Genomic DNA, 6,122 nt, shown 5'->3' on the forward strand with positions numbered 1-6,122 from the left:
GCTTGCCTGGAGCACTTTATGGGGAAGTCACGACAGGCGCTAAGCAAGGCAACCAAACTCAGCGAAGTATTCGCCATTATCAGAAATAACATCCAGAAGGCAAGCCAAGAACAAGGAAGGCATTACAATCTCCGCCGCCGGCAATTGCACCTCACGGTCGGATCTATAGTACACCTACGACAACACCACCTCTCCGACGCGGCCGACGGATTTGCCACTAAGCTGGCACCAAAATGCGATGGACCCTATCGAGTCAAAGGACTTACATCACCGAACATTGTAAAGCTACAACATCCGGGCAGCCGAAAATCGAAGGTTGCTAACATCAACGACATTCAACGCCAGAACCCTCAGGCCAGAGATTTTTCTAGAGGAGCTGATCATACCAGAGCCCTAGGGAGATGCAGAAGCCAGTGCTGCCGAACTCGTCAGCTCGATAACATTGGCCTGCAGGGCAAGCACACGACAGACAAAGAGCCACCCTCGCCACCGCGAGCAGGTAGTCTGGTGGACCACGAAGATCGCCAAAGATCGCAGCGAATGCATCCGTGCACGGAGGCACCATACACGCGCGAAGGGAACGCCAGCTTTCCATTCGAGGTCCCAGGAATACGCCGTGAAACGCCGAGTCCTCAAAAGGTCTATCAGAGAAAGCAAGTGCTTCCTAGAGCTTTGCGATTCTGCGGAAAATTACCCCTGGGGTCTCGCATACAAGGTTATAGCAAAAAAGCTCAACGCGGCAGAGCCTGCCAGGATGACAGCAATTGTCGAATGCCTCTTCCCCACTGTCGCCTCAGCTGTCAGCCCGGCGCGAGCACCGTTTCGCCACATCGGATAGACTGACATAACGGCAAGCGAGATTCTGGATGTGGCAGCAGAAACCACGACCAGCAGGGCACCAGGCCAAGATGGTATCCCCGATACCGCCGTGAAGCTGGTAACGACAGCGCATCCATCGGCTTTCGCGCATGTCTTCAACATGTGCCTTTGCGAAGGAGTCTTCCGAAAGCCATGAAAGCAGCAGAAGCTTGTCCTGTTGCCAAAACCTCAAAAGACTACTTGGTAGCCATCATCGAAGACTACTTCAGAGGCCGTATGCTGCTATACAACACCAATAGCGGTACGGTGCAGTACCAGGTGAAATCTCCTTAGAACTTGACGCAGCACCACAGAATCACTCACCGGCACTACGGAGACAAATAAAGTCGGCAGCGAGGGAAAGGAGCTTAAACAGATTGCAGGAACGATGGTCCATTTCAGCGAAGGGCAGATGGACATTCCGCCTTATACCGGACATCGCTACGTGGGTAAACCGGAAGCATGGAGAAGTTAATTTTTGGCTAACCCAGCTACTAAGTGGACACGGCTGTTTTAGGAGCTATATCGTTTCGGGCACGACAGCGACGCTAACTGCCCGACGTGTGGCGTCGAAGAAACCGCTGAGCTGAGCACATTCTTTTCAACTGCTCAACAGAACAGCGAAGCGGCATTGCCGGTGACACGCTGAAGTTCGAGAATCTGATCAACAGGATGGTTTCGAGTGAACAGTACTGGTCAATGGTATGCGGATTCGCGTCAGAGGTTCTACGGAAGTTGAGAGAGCTGGAGCGGAGTCGCAACGACATAGAAGGAGGGTTCTAAGGCGACCCGCACGTCCCTGCGAAGCAAAGCTTCGCGGAATATCCGCAGGAACTCGGGCTTTATTTATGTTCTCTTCCACTTATTATTCTCTCCTTCTTATTCTATACATTCTTTACCTAATAAATTGATAAAAAAAAAAAAAAAACCGCAGCAAAGCCGAAGTAATGAACGCTCCCAAATGACGAGGTCAACATTAAACAAAATAAAAACTCAGCACACGCGCCACCAAAACCCACGAAAATGGGAACAGCAAAGACAAAATAAAGAAAAATAGCCACCAACCTCAGCACACGCGAGGCCGGAAGACAGGAAAGCAAAGGACTCAGCCGAACTCAGTCGAACGTCAAGGAAATGCGATTACCCCACGCAGCAAAATACAAACAATAGCATGGAAAAGTGCCGATCAATACGCTAAAGCGAAACCCGAGCCCGGCTCGGAGCGAAATCCCATACATAGCAGCACTGACTATCAAGAAAGGGAAAATGCCATATATATCTGAGTTCTCCCTGTACTAAATCAGTTTGCTTTCAATTCGATCTGAAGACAATTCTACAGCTACCCAACGGTAATTCGACGCTCCCGCCGAAATACCACCAACATCTACAAGAACAGCAGCTAACCATCAGCCTACCAACGCCAAGGAATATCCCCCAACGAGCCGCAGCCAATACAATATGGACACTACCTGGATTTTTAGTACCCTGATCACATCGGCTCAGGCGCTAGTCAAATTACATGACTATACGAACGCAGTCATCTGGGATAGCTACGGATACCTACGCCACACGACAAACGTAACATCTTACGAAAAGTATGTGGTCCAAACAGAAAGCGTCGACTTACTCACATTTCTGATAAAGTTCCCACAACCCAAACGAACATGCCGAAAGCTGCTTATATTCCCAGACGCGGCTGCACCGAGTAGGTCCAGCACCACGACCACCGGGCCAGGGAGCGGGAGTCGCACCCGTACACAACAAGTAGGAGCACCACAGAAAACGCTGACCACGGCTTCTGTACGCCGCTCGTCTAACGGCAGGCACAAGGCCGAGGTATCATCGGTATGTAACACGGCAGTGCCCGTCAGTGTAGCCGTGCCACCGAATAAAGACGCCAGAAGATCAACATGAACCACTTTATCAACGACGAGGAGGAGATCATCATTATATCGTCTGACGAAGAGTCAGAGCAGCCCACCACCGTCAATGAGGAATCCGAGGATGAGCCGACCCCGGGCCCCAGGCCCACACGATTCCGGCGGGTGAATCTGTGTTCGCCTCGACCGAGGTCAAGAGCGATCCACGAGAACACTTCCCCAAGGCCGGCCACGCCTTCCTGCCCCCCGCGGCCCTACAACGCAGAGGAATGGCCGTCCGCCCCGACACTGAGACCAACACGATGAGGACGGGACAGCCGCCCGCTGTTTACCCGCAGGCCACAAAACATCGGCCATAGTAAGATGCAGTCGATTGGCAGTGCATCAGCCATATCAGTCAGGCAAGTGACAAACACGCAAGGCAGTCAATCGGGAGTCCCTCAGCATAACTAAAATACACGTCGTCATTCAAAATTCAAAGAACCAAAAAAGTGTTGTGATTTCGCTAACCATTCTATTTCAGTTGCTGGCAAAGTCCCTGTTTTCCCAATAAAGTAAATGAAAAAAGTAAAGTAAAAGTAAAGTAAATGTAAATGAATTACAAATAATCTTGTACCTGGACAGACTGATGCATATCCCAGCCTGAGATATATTCTCAAGTGTGTCGAATTGGTGGCACTTAAAAAGGCCACCACCGCTACCCTGGTGCTGGCTTGTCGAGAACGAATACTGAGCCATTTCGGCATACCCAAACGCTTTGTGTGCGACAAAGGCACACGATTTACGAGCCGGTCGTTTCGGTCACTTCTACAGGCAGCAGGAGTAGAGCTGGAAACATACCGCATCGTACTGCCCCCAGGAAAACCAAACAGAACAGGGCAACCGAACTGTCAAAACCATGATCGCTCAATTTTTATGGGAGCACCAGAACATCTGGGATGAGCTGATACCTGATATATCACTCGCGGTCAATTCAACTGTCTCGAAAACTACTGGATTTAGCCCAGCCTTCCTACTCCACGGAAGAGAACCTCGCTTACCTGGGACACTATGTGATAAAGTCACACCAGGCACAGGAAGCCCCCCAGACACCACCCGGAGTAAAGCAACACGGCCGACGGCTTTGCTGCGAAACTGGCCCCAAAATATGATAGGCCCTACAAATTTCAAAGTTTTACCTCAGCGTATATTGTGAAATTGCAACACATCGACAGCCGGAAGCAGAAAATCGCCAATATCAATGATTTAAAGAAATACTACGACCACGACGCGGACAATTCTGCAGACGATGCAAACACCACCACTGACCCATAATCAAAACTCAGCGGTAAGAAGGCCGCTACCAGTCACCACAATCTTGCTGACAGAACCAAACGATCGGCTGACCCACGGGAAATCGAACCAGGAAGACCACACGCAGAAGGGAAGCTCCGCACGCCACGCGCAAAAGGAAACTCCTGAGACGCGGAACCACGAATCTAAGTGAAGAAAAGGCACCGACCCCAAGAATACAAGCTCCGCACGCCACGCGCGAAAGAAACTGCTGACGCGTGGAGACCCCGATCATCACCAATCAGTACATCTCCACAAGCCACGGACTTGCCGGTCAACACGTTAACGCAGTGTCAACCACCAACACAAGGAAACCACGCCACCATGACACCGCTACTGATTCTCCTGATCCTTACCACCACAACACAGGCCGCAGTAAAAATTAACGACTATACCAATGCCGACTACGAGCCCGTTGTGGGACGCTGTCCTGTGAGAAAGATATGGGTACCTACACCATATCACCAAGGTGACCTCCTACGAGGCATACATAGCACGGGTCGAGGAGTCCGCCCTCGTGGGAACCCTAAAAACACACCACAGAGGAGCAAGAAGCTGCCCTGAAGGTTGTCGCCGGAACTCCGGACTTTGAGTCAAAGTCTTTGACGACTTGGAATAAATCCGTTTCGAACAAAAACAGCTGATTGAATCAGAAATCAACCAGATTGGCATAAACTCCAAGGTGCAAAACCGTCTGAACAAACTCACCGTATACATCAACAATCTCGTCAAGTCAGAGGATACCGAGCGAACCCAATTACAAGAGATTATTTTAGCGAAGATCCGCATCATCATAAACGACCTACAAAATCTGATTCTAGGTCTGACGCTGCTGAACGGTACCGATATACAAGAACTACTGGGAATTTCAAGCACTAGCGTGTTCCAGAGCCCGGACCTGCTGACTTTCTTAATCAAGTTCCACAGCGCAAGATGGTCTGCAGGAAATTAACGATCTTCCCTGTCGTACACAATCACAAAATCTTGGATTTCAGCGAGGGAAAAGCCGTGGCTGAGTGTGGAACCCGAACTATCAGCGTGGGGGTATGCAAGACCACCAGTGGCACCACGTTCTATAAGGAACAGAAAAGGCCAGCCTGCGCCCAACCATTAGTGGCTGGGACCGTCGCCCATTGCACCACCCTACCCGGTCACTTGGACGAACTATCAGCCTTGTGGATCATGGCACCCTCATCATCAATGACGCTTCACAAACAGCCAGCATGGTTTATCCACACACTTCCAAGTCGACCCAGCACTGGAAGCCGTGCCGGCCCTGCACCTCGCCTACCCCGGGACGAAAAACAGCGCCAACTCCGCAGAAATGGAAACAAATCTGACAACGACCATACCACGGCCGTGGATCCGAGGTGTCATCAGTAAGCGCCGGACACTAGCCCAAAGAATATCACTACCAAAACCAGCACACCGCCAATCACAAGAAGAAAATAAATATGAACGCTCTCGCTGCCGACAGCCACTTGCAGTTCTGAGCGCAACCCTCAGATCACTTCGCTTTACACCCATAAGCAAAACGTCCGGCTTTTTTGCACGCGATACAATAAACTGATACTACTTAAATATACATACTGAAGAACTTGGACTTGCATTCTCTTATCTTGGGACCTGAACTGTGGGACCCCCCTGAGACGCCCTACGCTTGAACATTGGTCCTTCGAGCCGGATTGTCTTCGTCGCCTTCCCCATAAGGAACAAGTCCAGCCTTCAAGCATCGGCGTATCGACTTCACCACCAGAGGATCCTAAGATAAGTACGACTTTAGTTTGCCACAAATCGCTTCCATTCGCGATTTGTGTTTCCAATTTCCGCAAAGTCCGAGTTCCGCTATATAGGTACATATATATATTCTTATATATGTACTTATTTCTTCCTTCTGTGCCATCCGTTTCCCGTGTCACTTCTTTCTTTTCAACACCGCCATATTATCGGCGATTCCGGCCGTTCTCCGTTCCTTCACCGACAACTACCAGTGCTACGGTAGTTCTTCAATTCCGTTTTTTTGTCTGTGCATTAATTTTGACAATAATTAAA

Source organism: Drosophila obscura, unplaced genomic scaffold, assembly GCF_018151105.1.
Source record: "Drosophila obscura isolate BZ-5 IFL unplaced genomic scaffold, ASM1815110v1 contig_195, whole genome shotgun sequence".
Taxonomy (NCBI): domain Eukaryota; kingdom Metazoa; phylum Arthropoda; class Insecta; order Diptera; family Drosophilidae; genus Drosophila; species Drosophila obscura.